This window comes from Lutra lutra, chromosome 9 (assembly GCF_902655055.1).
Source record: "Lutra lutra chromosome 9, mLutLut1.2, whole genome shotgun sequence".
Classification (NCBI taxonomy): Eukaryota; Metazoa; Chordata; class Mammalia; order Carnivora; family Mustelidae; genus Lutra; species Lutra lutra.
In genome coordinates, this window is record NC_062286.1 from 101,111,946 (window position 1) to 101,132,580 (window position 20,635).

The window sequence follows — 20,635 nt, forward strand, 5'->3', positions numbered from 1 at the left end:
GTGGCCAGATTTAGGAGATAAAAATACAAAATACTTGGGGTGCCTGGGGGGGCTCAGTCATTAAATGTCTGCCTTTGGTTCTTTCTGGTCATTGATTCCAGAGTCCTGGGATCAAGACCCACATCAGGCTCCCTGCTCAGTGGGAAGCCCGCTTCTTCCTCTCCCACTCCCCCTGCTTGTGTTCCCTCTCCGGGTGTCTCTCTCTGTCAAATAAATAAATAAAATCCTTAAAAAAAAATACAAAGTACAAATTTCCCAGTTAAGTTTGAATTTCAGATAATCGATATATTATTAGCCTAAGTATGATCCAAATATTTCATCAGACATACCAAAGAAGTTATTCATTGATTACCTGAAATTCAGATTGAACTGGGCATCCTGCATTTTTTTCTGGCAGCTGTCTCCTCCACCTCTGACTCAGCAGAAGCCCCTGCATCGGTCCCACACTCCCAAACCCTGGGCTCCCAGGTGAGCCACTCGAGTCAGAAATTCTTCCTGTTGGGGTTTCCCTCCTGGATCTTATTCCACTTCTGCCTCCCTCTCTGGATCTGATGAAAGCCACAAACTCGCAAGGCTCGTAGCTCCAGGGGACACAGCATGAGAATCCATGGCTAGGGAGAGAGCTGCTGTAGGACAACATGCCACTCAGAAGTCCCCTCTGAGGCAAACACAAGTTCAGATGTCAGGGTGCCCCTGCTCGTCTAGAAACGACATCTGATGCCAGCAGAGCTCACGCCGGGGTTGCAGGCAACTGGGAGAAATGGAACCAAAGGGGGCTCACGTTTGTTGAGCACCTATGACGTTGCTGGTCTCGGTCTGTCTGTGGTCCCACGTAATCCTCCATATTCCTTTGGCAGCACCCAAAATTGTTCCTATTTTGAGATATGGGGAAACTGAGGCCCCGAGGGGGCAACGAGGATCACATATCTAGTAAAAGGCAATGTTAGGGCATAAGCTCAGGCCCAGGTGGCTCCAAAGCCCAGGCTCTTCCCTCTCCAGGATGGAAATCAGAAGAGCAACCACAGCAAGGTTAGCAGGTGCTGTCCCTGCCTGCCCACATCCTCTGGGGCTCACGGTTCCCTCAGCCAGCACCTGTGGCTCTCCTGGCAGCCAATGGGGGGCAGAGGGTGGATAGAGGCATAGTGCTGGCGTGGCTCCGGTAGGACAGTTCCCAGATGTCCCTAGAGGGCTCGAGTCCCAGTGGCCCGTGGGGACAACCTGCTAGTGAACAGTTAGTGGCCACTGTCCCGTCCTATTCTGCCTCCTTGCCCTCCTACCTGTAAGACCCAGACCCCTCGCAAATTAATCACTTGCATGGAAATTCGATTCTCGGTGTTGGTGACCAGGAAAGCCAGTTTAGAGCAGTTAGTGCCTCGCCAGGCTCCCCAAGACGCCACATGAAGTTCTTTCCCACACATGACTTCATTTAACCTGCCCGCATGCGAGGAGGTGGGTTCTGTGATGATCCCCATTTTACAGATTCACTGACTCAAGGTCTTGCTGGACATCCAAACCCAGCGAGCCTCAGACTGATATCTGCGTTCCCAAATTCTGAGTCATCAGGAGAGGCTTTGGTTGCATTTCTGGGTAGTCATTTTCTCTCCTTCCAGCTCTTGACTGAATTCCTTTACTTGGGTGCAAATGCAAACTGGGGCAGCTGTCCGTTGGCCAGCAAGGGGACATCTTGTGGTCTAGGTGGAATTGTGCAAATGGGCGGTGTTGTAAGCACAGCATTGATTCCATCCTGAGATATGCGAAGTCACCACACTATGTGACTTCTGCTTGTTCTTTGGCAGAGTGCTAAGTCCCCGATTCAACTTTCCCTTATTACTTTTGCACACATTTTAGGTACCTGCCCTTGTCTGCTGGTCCTCAGCAGAGCCATTCTAGTACCTTCTAAGGACCCCTCCTATTCTGCCTATCTTTTCTTGTGAGGGTGTGTGTCTAAGTTCTGTATGTTTTAGTTCAGAAATTGGCCCTAAAGACTTACTCGATTTTCCCAAGTGCAAAGACCTACTTAAGACTCTTTCCCAAAAAAATCACTAGCCTTCTTGGCTCTGGCTTCATGGGGGCGGGGAGGGAGGGTCTCAACCAGAGAGTTGTGTTCTTCTCTATTTGGTTTGTTTCCATTCAAAGCCAGGTTCTCATGGCCATGAAGAAAGGATTTCCCAAAGATTGCCATTGATTTCACTTATTACATTATTTATGTGAGCAGATAATGAACTATTTGTATTGTAAACAGGACTTTTGCAGAGATTACACAAAGGCATTTCAGTCATTTCTAGAGACCTCTTGGTGTTTTGTAGCCATCAAAAGATAAGCCTGCCCATTTGTAAACACACTCCTGGACATGGAGCATAACCACCTTCCTTAGGGGGAAGAGACTGAGTTCCCTGGTCTGGGTAGGGCAGTGCTCCTCTCTGACAAAGGCTCAGCCTGAACCCTGGATTGTCAAGGAAGAGTTTAGGCAAAAAGGGACCTCACTCTCAATGACCCCTTTGAAATCAGACACCCTTTTGAACATTTCTTGAAAGTTAAAAGATGAGGGGTGACAAACATAAATCAAAAGGATCCAGGCTACTGAAAAAAATAAATCAGTGAGGAAAAATAGTGCGAGGGCAAAGATAAACAGGGACTGACATTTGGCATTGCACAGGGAGGACACAAAAGGTGTGGATTGTGGCTGAGTGTGGTACCACACCCCACCAAAAGGAGGTAGTTGTCTCTCAGGAACGTGGGTCCCAGGTGGCCAGATCTGGTGGCCAGATGGTGGCTATTTCAAAAGAATCTAAAAATTTAGATTATTATGTGCAACCTCCCATTGTTTAAATATTGGACGATAATTCAAATATCTGTAATACAATGTGAACCCAACCAAACAAGCCATACCACCAGTTGGCCTCTCCTGCTGTAGACTTTCCTTCCAGAAAAATGTCCAGCTCACACACATCAATACAATTCGACATCAAATTTCAGAAGTCTGTGGGCGGTGGTCCCAGGTAAGGAACCTCTGACTTCAAGTTTCAACTCATATAAAACCCTCAACTTGGGTGAGTGGTTCTCATCTTTGAACCTGGATGTGGTTTCCTGGGGACATGTTCTGACCTTCCGCAATGAAGGTCATGTACAAACAGACAATCAGCATTCCCACCTCTACTTCCCATCTTCCCACTTGGTGGCCAGACACTCACTACTCCCAGCATCTTCCCCAAAGTCCACACTGGGATTTTCATCTCAAAGGCATCTGCTGATGTTCAATCATCAGGAAAATGCAAATCAAAACCACAATAAGATATCACCTCATACCTGTTAGAAAAGCTAGTATCAAAAAGACTGGAAATAACACATGTTGGCCAGGATGTGGAAAAAGGGAACACTTGTGCCCTGTTGGTGGGAATGCAAACTGGTGTGGCCACTTTGGAAAACAGTATTGAGGTGCCTCAAAAAAATTAAAAATAGAACTACCAGATGACCCAGCAATTCCATTACTGGGTATTTATCTAAAGAAAATGAATCCACTAATTTGGAAAGATATCTGCACCCCCATGTTCACTGCAACATTATTTACAAGAGCCAAGACACAGAAACAACCTAAATGTCTACTGATGGATGAAAGGATAAAGAAAATGTGGTATACACATAAAATGGAATATTATTCAGCCATAGGAAGGAAATCTTAAAAAAAAAAAAAGAAGGAAGGAAATCATGCCATTTACAACAACATGAATGAAACTTGAGGGCATTATGCTAAATGAAATAAGTCAGAGAAAGACAAACACCATATGATTTCACTTACAGGTGGAATCTAAATACAAACAAATAAAAAACAAACTGAGCTCATAGATACAGAGAACAGATTGGTGGCTGCCAGAGGTGGGGGATGGGAATGAGTGAAATGGGAGAAGAGAGTCAAAAGGCACAAACTTCCAATTATAAAATAAGGAAGGGATGCCTGGGTGGGTGGCTCAGTGGTTAAGCAACTTCCTTTGACTCAGATCATGATCCCAGGGTCCTGGGATGGAGCCCTGCATTGGGCTCCCTGTTCAGCGGGGAGCCTGCTTCTCCCTCTCCCTCTGCCTTTCCCCCTGTTTGTGTATGCTCTCTCTCTCTGTCAAATAAATAAATAAAAATCTTTTAACAAAAATAAAATAAGGAAGTCATGGGGATATAAATTACAGCCTAGTGACCATAATAAAACTGTATTGTATATTTGACAGTTGCTTAGAGTAGATCTTAAAAGTTCTTATCAAAAGAAAAAAATTATAACTATGTATGGTATTGGATACTAACTAGACTTATTGTGGTGATTGCTTTGCAATATATACAAATACTAAAATCATTATGTTGCCCATCTGAAATGAATATAATGCATTGTATATGTCAATTACAGCTCAATTTAAAGGTTAAAAAAAAAAAAGCATCCATTGGTGGAGACATGGTTTCCAGTCCATGTAGACCTGGCTGAAAATGCTAGGGTATGGTACCTAATCTCTTCCCTTCTGGGCCTTGACTGCTGATGGCAGGTGCCCACCTGAGTCATGCTTGGTGCTGGTTCTACTCTCGTGGGTCAGATCCACATACCCCACCCTGCTCACAACATTGGCTTCTCCACCTGGTCTTTGGATAGGGTCACCTGGAAGTGACCAAAAAGACACAGATGCCACCGCCCTCTCAAACAGAGGAAGACCTGAAAAAGCCCTTTGCATGCCCTGGGCTCTGTTCTGCTTCTCTGAGTGACAGTGCAGGGGCAGAGAAGAGCCAAGCCAGGGCATTAAGGTTTGACCTGTGTTTGATCTTGGCTTTGCCCCCGACTAGCTGGCAGCCTGGATCTGAGCCCACCTCCCCATTACTACCATCACATAAGAAGTCCTTACTATGGATAGATAAGTCACATTGAATCCTCGAAACACACACACACACACACACACACACACACACACACACACACACACATTCCTCATAACAAAACTATGAAGCAGGAACTCATTTTAGCCCCATTTAACAGGTAAGAAAACTGAGGCTTAGTGAGGTTAATAACACATCCACGACTGTCTACTTGGCAAGGAGAGGAGCTTGAATCCTTCAATTGAGTTAACACTTGTGAGTTCTGCCAACTGACCAATGGCCACTTTCTATTGTTTATCAATGTGGGCCATTGAGTGGCTTAGAAAGCACCACACATGAAGTGCTCACACCAGACAGGTCCTCAGAGGTGCTGTGGTGACAGCCACCACCTCACGCCATGGCCCTGACACACAATCTCTGTCTGGATTTCCAGTGCACAGTTGGCCCCAGGATCCTGATTTCCCCGGTCCCTCCTGTCTGGCACTCCCGGTGCCCTGACTGTGGCTGTTCGTCTACATCTGGCCAACCTTCAGCCTTCAATTCTTCAGCCTCAGAATGCCTCCATCTTGCTGGGCAAGTGGCTGTGTTTTTCTAAGTCCAGACCCACAGGGCTTCCTGCCAGGTCAGTGGTTCCCATCAGGCTGGCAGCAGCAAGGGACAGGTCCCAGGCAGGGGTCAGCACTTAGGGAGGCTGGAGCCCCTCACAGGGGCCATGCCACGGGAAGCCTAAGAGCCACTGCAAAGGATGTCTGGGAGAGAGGAGAACAAACATCCTTCAGGGAGAAGGAAAACAACCAGCTTTGGGGGCATAGGCCTCCCTGAGCTACAAGGCAGATTTTCCAACGCCTCATCAGATTTGTCAACGTCACAGTAGGAGAGAAGCTTCAGACTAATGAGTTATATTAACTTGCTCAAATTATGTTCCCTTTCTCAGTCTCAGTGTATTCATCTATAAAATGGATGAGGTGGCATTAGGTTGATAATTTTTCAAAGTGTGCTCAAAAGAACAATAGCCTTCATCTTTTCCCTTCACTCTTTAAGGATTCAGTGTACTCTAACTTATTCAAGGCCCTGACAAGTCTATATAGCAAGGCAACCGCCATCTTGGCCTAACCCACAGTTTTCTAAACTTCCTAGACCACACAGCCTTTTAAGTAACATCAATTAACATCCCTTGGGCCAGAGTCCTGTGGAACCTGCCTTGGTCAGTTTTCAAGGCTTTTTTGGTACTAAAGGTTTCAGCCCCTCTGAGTCTGTGCTGGAAGCCAACAGGCCTGGTTGGCTGTGGGCTCCCTGGTATTGATAAGGCCCCTGGCCTCTGCTTCCCCAGCCATCACAGAACATCTGTTCTCACGGAAAACTGTGGTGAATTCTTGCCTTCTCAAGAGCTCTCTCTCCTTTATGATTTTTGCACCTTTCCTGACCCCATTCCACTAGGCTTGGGAGGAGCTGGCTTTAATATTGGGCTCCAGGAGCATACCTATGACCTGTTGAGGTAACACATCCTCCTGGTCACCATGATTGGTTCATTGTGGACAAGGGACTCCGGTGTGATCAAGAAGAGAGAACTCTGGCATTTTTGCTTGAAAGATTAGGAAAGAAATGGTGCCTTCTTCCTGGTGTGGTTGCAAAGCAGGGGTCATCTCTTCCTTCACTTTGAGAGAGCCTTATAGAGAGATCTCCAAGGGGAGGCAGAGCTGATGATGGTGAAAATTTAAGGACAAAAATCACTGAGAGGCTGGATCCAGCCATTCCTGAAGCCATAGCATGCCCAACAATCCTTTTCCATTAAACTAATTTGAGTTTGATTCTACCTGTAACTGAAAGAACCCCACCCCACCAATTTTACAAGAGATGTGCTGGGAATCCAATATTAGAGAAAAGGAGGAAGGAGCTTGGAAAAGCAATGCGTGGGAAGCATGTGGGAGATGGAATGGGATGGTTCTTGTGGCCATGCGTGGGCAAAGCCTGGGGACCAGGGGAGAAAGAACTGATCACATGGACCCTGCTGATAATGGACAACTCTCAACCCAGTGGAATGACGCACCAGTGGTTGTGTTAAGGGCCAAACCTAAACATAGGCCAGCCCTGACAGGATTGCACTCTAATACAGCCTTGCCTGTGGTTCTGATGGTCATCGACCCAAGGAGTGGCATCTCGGAGCTTGTTAGGAATGCAGAATCTCAGACTTAGGGGTCTTGGTAAGACCCCCAGACTTACCAAATCAGGATCTCCATTTTAACAAGGCCCAAGTAGTGCCTGTGCACCATTCAGTTTCAGAACCCCACCACTAGTGGGTTATTGGTAGTGACTGTAGCAGTGATTAAAGATGGCTGCCACCAGATCCTTCCTTTCCAGATGCCCCGCCCACTGGGGAGAGGATGTACAGTTTCCTGGACGCTTTCATCTGGGTTTGCGCGGGACTTGCCTGGACCAACAGAATGTGGTGAGGTGGTGGGGCCAGGACTGTGCTTAGCCCTCAAGAAGACTGGCAGCTCTGCTTCGTCCCTCAAAAGCCAGCTGTCATCAAGTCTGATTAACCAACCCGAGATGTCATATGGAGGCCATGTGAGTTCCAGAAGGATGAGAGAGTGACACTCGCCCGTGCCACGTGGAGCTGAGCCTTACCCAAATTTCTGACGGAGGGCACTGGGAGAAATAATTGATCATCGCTGTATTAAACCCCTACATTTTGGGTTCCACAGCAAGTCTACTGAGGCAATGACTGTCTTTCCTCCTGCAAGGTGTTCACTCGCTCTAGACACTATGCTGAGCACTTTCCACCTGCCAGGTGCTCTTCCAGACTCTGTTCCAGGTCTGGGGTGGAGTGATCACGGGAGATAGTACCCCTGCTCTTGCAGGGCTGAAGTTCCTGTAAGGAAGATGGCAGTAGCCAGGAAACTACCCAAACACAATGCCATGCTGGAATGTGTGTGCCCCCACCCCCACCCCTAGCATTCGTCTGTTGAGCTCCTAACCCTTAGAGTGATGTCGTAGGAGTCAGGGCCTTTGGGAAGTGATTAGGTCATTAGGTGATTAGGGTGGAACGCTGATGAATGGGATTAGCTGCCCTTATAAAAGGAACCCTAAAAAGCTCTCTTTTCACCACGTGAGGCAACCACAAGGAAAGGTCTGTCCACCACTCGGGAGCAGATCCTGGTCAGAACCTGCCCATGCTGTCCCCGATCTCAGACTTCTCCCCTCCAGAACAGTGAGACGCGTTCAGTGGTTTACTAGTCCGTGATGCTCTGTTATAGCAATCTGAGCTAAGACACATGATAATTAGGGAGAAATCAGCAGCAGTTGGGAGTGGTGCCGGGTACTACGATATCAGACAAGGTCGGGAAAGGTGCTCTGAGGAGACACTCCAGATCTGAGGCGGTGATGGTAGACAGAGGCACACCATACAATGACCCGAGGGCAGGGCGATGCTGCCAAAGCCCCCAGGGAACAGCTTGGCTTGTTGGAGGCATAGGCTGAAGGTCTGGTGAATGCAGTGGGAGGGGGGCCCCACGAGGGGGGGGTGAGGGGGAAATGAGGTCAAGAGATGAAGTCACAAAAGTTGGCACGTCTGTAATCGCCCTGTCCGGTCCAGTGACCACTAGCCACATAAAGGCTATTAAAGTCAAACTTCTGTTAAAATTAAAATTGACATGCGGTTCCTCAGTCCCACTAGCCATTTCCAGCACTCCATAGCCACATGTGGCTCCTGGCGACCATATGGGAGCGCAGAGATGAGAATATCTCCCTCAGTGGGGAAAGTGCAGTCAGCCCGCGCTGGCTATAGAACAAACCACGGGCAAACCAGGGTTCAAGGTCAGACCATGTGCTCTTGAGCTTGGCGCTTCATTAAATCCCTTGAGGTTCTGCTTTTCCCCGGGATTAAATGAGGTTCTTGTAGCCCAACAGTGCGTCTGAATGATCCACAGCAAGATGCCAAGGCCACGAATGGTGGAACTGAGGTCTTACCAGGAGAGCATGTTCAAGGCTTCATCCATGGTAACTGGCAGCAAAAAGGCCTGTTTAACTGACTTCTTTGCAACCTCATTTAAGCTGCCAGTTTGGGGGCTCCCTGATGTGGAAAAAAGAACAGAGCGTGGCTACTATTTCAGGGCAATGCGCAGAAGGGAAATTGCTACAATTAGCCAAAGCTGATTTTGATTAGCATATTTTCTTCCTTGGCGCATAACATCTGCTGGTGTGGAAACAGTCACTCCGTTTTGTCCCGTCAGGGCGAGAGGCACGGGCGTGAATGAAGCGGGCCCACGGGGAGCCCAACAGCAGCCAGGACCAAGCCCAAGAGGAGGCAAAATAGCCCCTGAGCAGCTGGGCAAGTCACCAGCAGTTTGTCCTTAGGAAGGATAAATAGGAAGGTGCTTCCCTGCACAGGCTGGGCAGCTGCAGGTGTAGGTGCCTGTTCTCCTTGGAATTGGCGAGACCTGCACTGTCATTATGTTCGTGGTGCCTCTCTAAGTCCCCTACCCCTTGGGGCAGTTACACAACCATCCTTGTCTGAGAAATGTGGATGATGACACCCACTTGATGGGTGAGGGGCCGATTACGTGAAATCATCTCAGTGAACACACCTGGCATACAGTAGGTGCTCAGTAAGTGTTGGCTGAATCATAATCTTCATAGGAAAGAGATGGCTAAGGGACGTTTGATCAGCGTTCCGGCTAGTTCCAGTCCTGGCACTGTCACACCTTCATTCATTCATTCAACACATAGTCATGCTGGGAATTGGCTCCGTGGCCTTGGATCACCCCCACCCAGAACCAGCCCGGCCACCTGCTTCCTATATGCAGCCCAGCAGGTTGGGGGAGCCGGTCCCTACGGTTCCTTCCAAGCTTTCCCCGCCAACAGTTAGCAGCCCCCCTGGAAGGCCTGACCCATTTGGGTTCAAACATGGAAGGTGAGCATGGTTTTGAGACCCAGATCCTGCAATCTGGGATTTGGAACATCTTTTTTTTTTTTTTTTTAAAGATTTTATTTATTTATTTGACAGAGAGAAATCACAAGTAAGCAGAGAGGCAGGCAGAGAGAGAGGAGGAAGCAAGCTCCCTGCTGAGCAGAAAGCCCGATGTGGGGCTCGAACCCAGGACCTGGGATCATGACCTGAGCCGAAGGCAGCGGCTTAACCCACTGAGCCACCCAGGCGCCCCCCCCCCCCTTTTTTTTTTAAAGGGAACATCTTTTAAAGAGCTTTTGGTTCAGTTCCCGACTGATCACAAGGATCCTGTCCCAGCCCTGCTGACGGAAGGCACCCAGTTTGCCCGGATGCTTCCAAAGGCACTCTCACGGCCTCCCAAAGGAGCCCATTCTATTTTCAGAGTGCTCTAATCTGTGGGTATGCTCGTCTGTATACGGAGTGTATAGAGATTCTAGGTTAATGTCCCTCTTAAAATGCAGCACCCAGAACACACATTGTTCTCAGTTTCCATATCTATAAAATGAGCGTGAAAATACCTACTTCAGGGCACCTGGGTGGCTCAATTGGTTAAGCGTCTGCCTTTGGCTCAGGTCATGACCCCAGGACCTTGGGATCGAGTCCCACATTGGGCTCCCTGCCCAGAATGGAGCCTGCTTCTCCCGCTCCTCCCTGCTAGTGCTCTCTCTCACTATCTCTGTCTGTCTCTCTAAAATAAATAATAAAATCCTTAAAAAAAAAAAAAAAAAGAGAAGAAGAAGAAGAAGAAGAAAGAAAGGAAAAGAAAACACCTACTTCGCCTTCCTGGCGTCAGGAATTAAGAATTAATTAAGAATTAATTAACGAATTAATTGATACCTAGTAGATGCTTAGTGTTTGTTCCTTCCCTTTCCAAATGAGGGCTGTTGCTGGTAGAGGACCATGGACCCCCCTGGCTCCAGCCTCTAGACTGTTCTTTTCTTTCAGTGGGGCCTGGGATGGAGCTACAATGTTCCCAGCAGGCTTGGTGGATCACTATGACTGGGACCCTCACATGTGAGAAAGAGGCTGGCAGTCAGCGGTCGCATGAGAAGACAGAGAAGGGATGCTAAACCCTGGGGGCAGATTTCCCTGACTGCCTCCCTCTCTGCTTTACACACTCAGGGAAAGCCAGGCTCCTGCTCTACATCATCGGTCCCCAACAAACCACCCCAGTGTGTGAGCTGTTCTGCGCCTGTGCGCACTGGCAGGATGCAAATGGATGGCGAATGGCCCATCTGGAGTTGGGGAGCCAATGGACAGGCAGGCCAGTGAGGGGAGGCTGACTCTGCCTCCTGGTGCCCCCTGGGCCTGTCCCTGCTGGCTGCTGAAGATCCTCGGGCCTGAGACCACCCTCAAGCCACTGCTCTCAGCTGGGAAAAAGCCAGCCTCCTGCCCCCCCACCCCCGCACACGCCACACCTTCTTCCCTGTTGCCTACTCTTCCAGTATTCTCACTCATCTACTCACTTCCCATAGTGGTTTCAAATCTCTCTCTGTGTGTGTCCCAAGAGGGAAAGAAGAAACTCGATACACCCAAGGAGAGGGGCGCCTGGGTGGCTCAGTGGGTTAAGCCTCTGCCTTCGGCTCAGGTCATGATCTCAGGGTCCTGGGATGGAGTCCCGCATCAGGCTCTCTGCTCAGCAGGGAGCCTGCTTCCCTTCCTCTCTCTCTGCCTGCCTCTCTACCTACTTGTGATCTCTGTCAAATAAATAAATAAAATCTTAAAAAAAAAATAAATAAAACAGCCAAGGAGAGAAGGCAAAGTGTACAGAGAAGAAGCCCATCATGTGCATTGGGGAGGCAGAGGGGAGGGGGTCTCAGCATCCCTCGAGTTGCCGGAGAGGCTACCCCTGCTCGCGCTGCTATGAGGCTATCACTGAGCCCATTCTCTAGTGGCCACGCCACCTAAGAGCCTGGCCTCCCTGCCCCAGAGCCTCTATCAAGCACCCAGATGACCTTTGCCCAGGGAGCCAGGGCAGGTGGCAGACTGGGCCCAGGACGTGATTAGAGTATCAGTTCCTACAGATGGCAACCTGCACAAGGTCAGGAGAGGGGTGTCTGTGTCGGGTGAGCCCGCTTCCCCGGGAAGGGCTCAGGCTTGTCCTGGAGCATCGCTGGACGCCAGATTGGGTCTTCTGCTCTGGGTGTGGGACCCTGAGGCACTAGGCTAGCTAGCTCCCGCTGTGTTTCTGTCCCTGGCTCTCAGAGTGTCTGAATACTCACCAAGTAGGCCGGGCAGATCAACGCCGCAGGTCAACTTGTCTCAGTTGCCGTGGCCCTGGAAGTGCAGGCCAGTCCTAGGAGGGTAAGCTTATCTCCTGGGCTAGGGGTCAAGTCTGTCCTGAGATCCTGAATGGGGACACATTGTGATGTCACACCACTGGGATCCCCCGCAAGGCCCACTATCACTCCTGGTATCAGGGTGCAGGGAGTCCTTCCTGAAGAAATAGCACCTCTGGGAGTTGTTCTGGCTTACACTTCTGGAAAAGCAGCTGTCGTACTAGAAGCTATCAGCCTGAGTGGGGCACCGGGACCCCAGTACCGGGAATCCCCTCTCCGGCCTGCTTTGGGTCAATGCAAGTGAACCAAGTGCTTCTTTCGATTTTTCCCACACAAATTGACTTCAAGGAGGATACCTCCAACACTTAACTCTTCCTTTGCCCATTTTCTATGATGGATTTAAAAATCGAAGGCAGACCCACGACTTTTCCCCTACTGCCCACCTGCTGTGTTCAGAGGCAAACAGAAGAATTTAAATATTAGCTCAGAAAACAAACAGAAAAATGTAAATCTCCCCCACCCTCTCTCCCTGGCCAAACCGGAGGCAGATGCCTCTCAGGGTGCCTTCTATAGTTTCATATGCCTGTGCTGCTTTCCTCTGCAGGTGATTGGTAATTAGGTACAATTTCTATTTAATAAGACCCCCGCAAAGAAAAGGAAAACCGACAAAAGGAGCCGGAGTCTGAAAGGTTTCTAGAAGTTCCATCCCCTTGCTTCTCTGGTGCTTGAGGTTGGGAGTAGGAAGCAGTCTAACCAAAGAGCAAAGGGCCTTGCCTTGGACACTATCCTAAATTTCAGAGCCTGAAACAGTGGTTTTTAAGCTTTAGGGTACATTTGAATCACGTGGAGGGCTTGTTAAGATACAGATTTACTCCCCAGAATTCCTGACTTTGGTAAGTCTGGGGGTAAGCCTCAAGAATCAGCATTTCTAAGAAATTTCCAGGTACTGCTGCTACAGCTGGTTCAGGGATTACACTTTTATAAAAAGTATTGCTCAAAAATGTAATGGTGCTCACTGGTCTTCTGGGTTTGATCCTAAAATAACGCGGCCAGCTGATGGCAGTATTCAGGGGTTGCTGGAGAACAAAAAGAAGCTATAGCTTTGGGGCCAAAGCCAGCTGAGCCCTCTGGGTTCCACCAACCTGCTTTATTGAGGATTTGTTCATTGCCAGTGCTGAGCCATGTTGGGGAGACACAGCTCATGTCTGCTCTCCCCGCAGCTTCTTGGCTTTCCCACTTCTGTGTGCAAAGGTGGCCTGACTTCCAGCTGCCAGCACCTATGTCTCTTGGTTTGAGGGCTTTTCCCCAGCTGTTGGAGCCCACTCTGCCTGCAGGCCGTGCAGCTGGGAGCCCAGGAATGAAAGTCTCCCCCAGGAACCTCCTCAACCATGACCGTTAGTGGTTGGTGGATAGATACCCCAGCTCCCTCCCACTCGGGTGGAGCAGCTTGGAGGCGTGCTCTGTGCTGTGCGATCTTCCAGAGGCCTCTACGGGACCGAGCCTCAGTTGCTCACAGGGGCAACGGGCTCGATAACACGCTCTATCTTGCTGCCCTCCCTCTCCTGGCCCACTTCCCCAGCCCTCTGCTAGAGTTTCCTCGGATTGCCTCTAAATAAACGACTTGTCCTTGAATCCTCCTTTCAAGGTCTGCTTCTAGGGGAATCCAGGCTGAGACATTATGAATAAGGAATGGTTTTTGTCCTTGGTTAGTTCACATTTAGAGGGGGGAAAGATGCATACTGAGGCACTAGTACAATCAGGAATTTCTGGAAATTGCTGGTGAGTGTCAGGTCTCCAGGCAGATGGAGGCATTCCGCTGGTTGCCCTTTGGAGGGTCATCAAGGGCACATTGAGGAAATGTAAGAACTCAGGTGACACTCTCAGAGGGAGGCCGGGGGAAGAAGGGCCCTGGCAACCTGGCCCAAAGGCCTTTTCTTCCATATAAGCATGCCTGAATGGGGTACCCACAGGGGACTGATTTGCTGTGCAAATTCTTCTTGGTTTTCTCTCCCTGGACAATTCCTCCTGAATCAGGAATAGGGAGGTGGACCTGGAACCATATAAAATATGGCCCTTGCTAAGTTTGGGGGGTTGTTGGACACTTGTAAAGGGGTTGATAAGGGTCTCTGCTAACCAGATAGGACTACTATGCTTCTCTAGGTGCCCACACCCATGCCATGTCTGTGTCTAGCTTCATACCTGCACTATGGCAGGGTCGATCCAACCCTTCTCTTATCTTTGCAGTGGTTGTGGTCCCCCAACTCCTTCCACGTACCCCTTCCCGTCATCAGCATCAGTCCTCCCAGAGATTCCCCCACCTACAAACATACAATCCAAATGAAAACACCCCACATGGCATCAAAACACTCTTCAAATCAAGTTCTGGCCCCTTCAGTTGGACACTTTGTGTATAGAAATTGTGGAAATGCCAGTGAATGGCCCCAGTCGCTACTTGGCTGGGGACCTTCACAGATTATTCTCAGGGGACCAGCACCCCAGAGTTCTTCTTGCCCCACATTTCAACTTGGCTGGAGGGGGACAAAGCCTGTTGTTCTGGGTCATTATGTCGATGATAGACAGCATCAACCTTTTCGGCATTACCCAGGACTCAAAAAACCATGGCTATTAGCCCCACCTCTGGACCAAAGGATCACATGCATGAAGGGGCCCAATGCTGAGACCTCAGCTAAGAGAGGAGAACGGGGCCTCAGTTGTGCCTTCAAAGGCAGCAGCCTCAATATCCGCCTCACAGTTTACACTCCCAAAGCCAAAAAAATGCCTTTGGCCCCATCATCTTATTTTTGTGATTAACTTAAAGGAAATCATCAAAAATATGGGGGAAACATAGATCTTCATGTGTTCATTTCAGTGTTACTTCGAAATGTGGGAAACTGGAAATCCTTTAAACGTCTACTAAAGGAATGATTGAATAAATTGTAGAGATTCCCCGTGTTGGAGGATTAGGAGCCATTGATATAATGGTCATGAAAACTACAGGGAAACAGAGAAGAATGGCGATATTAAGGGTACATTTAAAAAGCAGAGGCTACAAAGAATTACAACTATGGAAACGCTTGCCTGTGAAAAAAATGCTCCCCATCATTAGTGATGAAGGAAATGCAATTTAAAATTCCCACACACTTATGAGAATGGCTACAGTTAAAGAGAACAGCAGTAGGAAATATTGGTGAGAACATGGAAAATACTGAACTCCCCTATGTCGTAAAATGGTTCAACCACTTTGGAAAAGTGCTTGGTAGTTTGACCCAGCAAATCTGCTCCCAGGTGTTTATCCAGAGAAATGAAAACACGTCCACAGATGTACAGGAATGTTCACAGCTGCTTTATACATGATGTCCCCAAATGAGAAACAATCCAAATGTTCATTAACAGGTGAAAAAATAAACAAATTCTTATACATTCTTATAAGGGAATATTAGCGTCAAAGAGGAACAAACTCCTGGTACCTACATATACATGATAAACCTCAGAGACATGCTGAACAACAGAGGCCAGAGACAGAGATCTTCCTTCCATCTGGAGTAGGCAAAACTAGTCTAAGTCTGCAGAAAAAAGTTCAGTGATTGCCTGGAGGAGAGTGTAAGGTAGGGTGGGGGAGTGACTAATGGGGTAAGGGAAGTTGTGGTGTAAAGGAATGTCCTAGATCTTTAACATAGTGGCGATTACTCAGGTGCTTGTGTTTGCCAAAACATGTCAACCTGCACAGTTAAAATGTGTGAATTTTAAGGCATGTAAATTACACTTCAATAAAGGTAAGAATATGTGTGTGTGTGTTTGTGGTAGGTGTATATACATGTATGACATATCCATACATTCACATACATGTGATAAACACACACACACACACACCCCTATACATTGCCTGCCTAGGAGGAAAAACCAAAAGGCAATACGCTAAAATGTGAAAAGAAGTTGTGTTTCATTAATGAGATTATAGATGATTTCTTTTTCTCTTAGAGTTGCCAAAATTTTACCTGTATGGTTCTCTTTTACATGATAGGATAATAAGCATTCTTTTTTTTTTTTTTCTAGTTGCAAATTGCTGGAGGCAAGCGCTTATGGTGGTCTATAACATACTAGGTTTCTATTGCATGTGTCTGTGATGACTCCTATGGATTTCTCTTTCTGTATGTCCACCAATCTAAATCTTCAAGCCAATTTTGAATCTTGCATCCCCTACTAAATTATTCATAATATCCTTGCCAGAAACAAAAACTGTCTTATACCATCCACCATTTCTTCACATACTGTTTCTTTTTAACTACATCCTGTGTTCACCAAAGGCTAAAATAAGATTTTTATTCTTTGTATTCCCAACAGTCCCTAGCACAGAAAAAGCACAGAAAATAGACCTGAGCTAGCTCAGGGTCGCTATGTACAGTGGCACAGGCTGTGTACTGTTCGAACTCCAAGCAATGATATGAATGGCTCCCCCTGCTGCACGGATAGTGCCCTCTGGAGTTGTGCAAACAGAGTTCTTGGTCAGAGTCCCTGTCTGCCTAGTCCCTAGTTTTGTGACCCTGAGGAAGTTAATAGGAATGTTGGGATGACTGAATTGAGATAGTGTGTGTTCAAAACCCTGTGCAAATTATAACACACTCTACAGTTTACATGTGATGATTCTCCTAATAAATCCAGTCCCTGCCTTTACACCTTGCTCATTACCATGACTTCCTCATCAGCATTTCCTCAATTCCCTGAAATTGTCAAACACATTCCTGCCTCAGGGCCTTTGCACATGCTATTCTCGACCTAGAAGACGCCTGGATCTACATCTTCTGGCAACCGGTTCTTTTGGGTGATTCAGCTTTTGGCTGCAATGTCACTTGAGGCTTTCTTTAAGCATCCTAAAATAGCCTCCCCCCACTGTCATTTTCTATCTTGCCACCCTGTGTTCTTAATATCTGAAATTATTTTATTTGGTTGTCTAATTCTGATAGCCCACCTCCCATCCCAAACCTTCATGCATGGAGGATCTACATCCCTTTTGTTCATGGCGTATCTCCAGCCCCTGGATTATAGTAGGTGCTCAAGAGTCATTTACTGAACAAACGAACAAATACTTATTGGTAAGTAGGCAACATGCTGTACTTATTCAGTTCAGTCTGCCAACTGTTTTCCAAAAACAAGAGACTGTGAGGCAAACACAGCTTGTTCCCACCTCTGCTGAGAAAGGGAACCAACCCCAGGGGCTGGAGGAATCTGCCTAAGATGTGCCCGGCGGCCACAGGTCTGAACATTTGCCACCGACCTGTGCTGGAGAAGGCTCCAAGTCAGCCACCGTGTCGTGAGGACACGGGGAATAAGGAGGGCATTGTGCTGCTCACGGAGATGGATGGTTCTGAGAACAGCTCGGGAAAGTACCTCCCTCTGACCGGACACACCTCTCCCTGCCAGGTACTTTGTTCCTTTCTCCTCTCCCTTTTTCTTTCCCTGACTGTGAGCAAGGAAATCAGGCCAATCAACCTTCCCTTTGTTCCTCGTAGCTCTCAATGTGAGGTTTCTGTAAAGTGCTAGTGCTGGTGTAAGCTCTGCCAGCGTCACAGTGGAATTTTCTGATCCATGCCAAAGATGGAGCTCATTAGTTTTCCTGCCTGAAAGAAAGAAAACACTTCTTTAGGAATTGGTGTGTTTAGTGTTCTGCTGAAGAAGGGTGAGGCCTGCCTGCAAAGAAGTTTAATGTAGGTTTGTAGGTGGGTCATTTAGGGGAAAACCAGCCCACTGCACAGCACTGGCCTGCAGTGGGCTGCAAAGACCCCTGGGGGTTGCCCACACCGATGGCCCCCTGCTGCCCATAGGTTGAGAGCAGGCTAGGGCCCTGGGAGACCTAAACAGAGGCAGGAATGCACCCCCACTTCCCCTTAAAGTGTCCACCCCATACATTTCCAGAAAGTTCTTCTGCCCTCTCTTTTCCTTCCTTTTCTGAAATGTGCCTGATTTCTGAAGGGGTCACTCCTGAGGTCCTGTTTTTCAAACTGGAAAATAAGTGGGTTATCCCCAGTGCCACCAGATAAATAGCCAGAATCTTTTTACACAGTGGTAGATCATTTAAAAGCTTATATGAAAACAAACAATATATACTTACAAGTAGAAAATAGCATAGAAGGAAAAAGGTAAAAAAATGTTACCTATGAGGCTGGGACTTCAGATAATTTTTTAAATATTTTTCATGATACTTTTTCCTATATTATCTGCATCATGTAAGGTAGTCACACACACACACACACACACACACATATAGTGCTGATAAAAATAACAATACAATGATTCCCATTTTTAGAAAGTCTGTTCCTATGGATATATTTTGGAGAAGAATGCAATAATTATATGGATATTCATTTAAACCTGAAAGCCTTCCTGATATAGATGGTTTAGAGGCCAGAACCCCCCATCCACAATATCTGCCTTCACTCTTCCTTGTCTTTAGAGGCAGTTTGATGCAAATGTCTGAGGGACATTGCATGGTAAGTCAGTAATACTTTAGTGTGAATTAGTCTGAGTTCATTGCACTCTCTCTTTCTTTCTCTCTCTCACTCTCTCTCACAGACACACACAGACACACAGACACACACAGACACACACACACACAGACACACACAGACAGCAGACCACAGATAGCCCCTAAACTCTACAAGAATCCATGAACTCACAATAAGATAACACTAGAAGAAGAAACCAAAGTTGTCTGATTTAAACCGGCTTACAAGTCTCTGAGCAAGCCTGGATTTTTCGGACCACAGTGACCATAGCAGTCTGAAGAAATGTGTCAACGGAGCTACAGGCAATGTTCTCGTCCCACCAAATCTAGTTTTTCTGCAGTGCACATTCAGATCAGAGGCCCGGCGGTCGTGCTGGGCTGAGCCAGTTGGCTTGATCCATGAGCTGGGTAGGGGGCCTGCCAAAACCAAACCAGAGAGCTGAACCCAACCGTCCTAGCGGGGTCCTTCTGAATTTTAGTATACTTTTTTTTTTTTCTTCTGGTTAAAGACCTTCAAAACTCTCACTAATGATTCAAAAAAAAAAAAAAAAAAGCTGATTAACAGAGTTTGAGAAGAGCCACAGGATGATTAAGTGGTTGGAAAAAGACGTGGAAGAAAGGTTGAAGGAGCTGCACTTTTTAAGTCTGGAGGGAAGAACCCAGAGGAGGGTCTAGAATAATAATTTTTAAGTGCCAGACACTTACTAATCAACCGACATACGAACTCTTAGCAGACATGGCGCATTGAGCCGAGGGCCCTTCGCTCTGCCCTAGAGCCAGGGAGAGTAAGGCTTTAAGAAACGAGTACTCGAGGACACGGTGAGGTAGGAGTGATTTAAGATAGAAGAAAGGACTTCCAAAATCACAGGGAATTCAGAAGGAAAACGTATGACTCAGGCCTTTCATAAGTTTTTATCTTTGTTGAAGAGTCGTCATTCCTGTGCACAGATCTTGACTGTGAACTCTGGGGCCTTTCGTGCCAGAGTGACCTCTACGTGGAGCTGGTAATGGGGGAAAAATGCATTCGGAGGCTTTGTGGAGGAAGCACCTCCGTGGGCTCCACAGGGACAGAGAGAAAGCAAGTCCCATCCAGCTTTGCGCCTTCCACTGGGCAAACTTAGCGCCCGATTCTGGGATGAACGACCAAGGGCAGCTCTTGGAAGGTGCATCGGAAGGGAATGATTAAAGCTGGGGAGAGCCTGCTCTGGGCAGAGGCACAGGGTGGGCACAGACAGAGAAAGGCAGAGCTTGGCGAAGGGAGAGGGACGCCAGGCGATGGAATTCCACAAAAGTCAGGCAGAGAAATGGAGATTTGATGTGTCGGGAACGGTTTAAGGCTCGTGAGGGGGAGGCAAGACAGGCCGGGAGTCGTCACTGGCGAAGGTTAAGTTTGCTAAAAGTAAGCAGGATGGATTGGAAAGAAAAAGAGCAAAAAGGGAGACAGGTCTTTCACAGTTCCTGTATACCATTTCACTCTATTTACTTTGGAGCACTTACCACAAGCTGAATGTTAGTCTAATGAATTATTGATTGCTTGCCCCCATCTCTACCAGACTGTAAGCTCACTGAGCATAGGGTCCTATGGGCTACTTCTCTGCTGAATTCTCAGCACCTAGCATAGACTCTAGTGTGCGGCAATGCTCCATAAATATTTATCGAATGAAAGAAGTAAATCAGGAATGGGGGACGAAGTTCTGGAGTCCTGAGTTCATCATCTCTGGTAATTACAGAGAAGAGTCAAGATGTCTAACGAGCTAGGCTGGTGAGGGATGCTTTCCACTCAGGGCTGGAAAAACGAAGCCCCATTGTGCTTCTGACTCTGAGGCTCTCAGACCTTATCCCAAGAGGTCCTTCAAGAGCTGCTAAGCTGACCTCAGAACCTCAATACGTTATTCATGACTGGTACTTCCCTTCTGAGATTGACGAGTGTGATTCCAGAGCCCAGAGGGGTGTGTTAAGGAAAGATGCCCTTTCTGGAGTCTCCAAGGTTTATTTAACTTTGTCATAGTGTGAAGTCGCCTGCCTCATCTGCTACTAAGGGTACAATAATAATACTTCCCTCTT

The 20,635-nt window shown here is 47.6% G+C and overlaps 1 protein-coding gene across 1 annotated transcript in view; it reads right to left on the reverse strand.

Annotated features, from left to right (window-relative positions):
* The window catches only part of BANF2 (BANF family member 2), a 33,966-nt gene extending 21,841 nt beyond the window's left edge, over positions 1–12,125 (reverse strand). Inside the window, exon 1 of the mRNA XM_047746492.1 lies at positions 12,016–12,125. The gene's annotated coding sequence lies outside the window, so the exon portion shown is untranslated. The remainder of the gene's footprint in view (positions 1–12,015) is intronic.
* Positions 12,126–20,635: the final 8,510 nt, after the last annotated feature.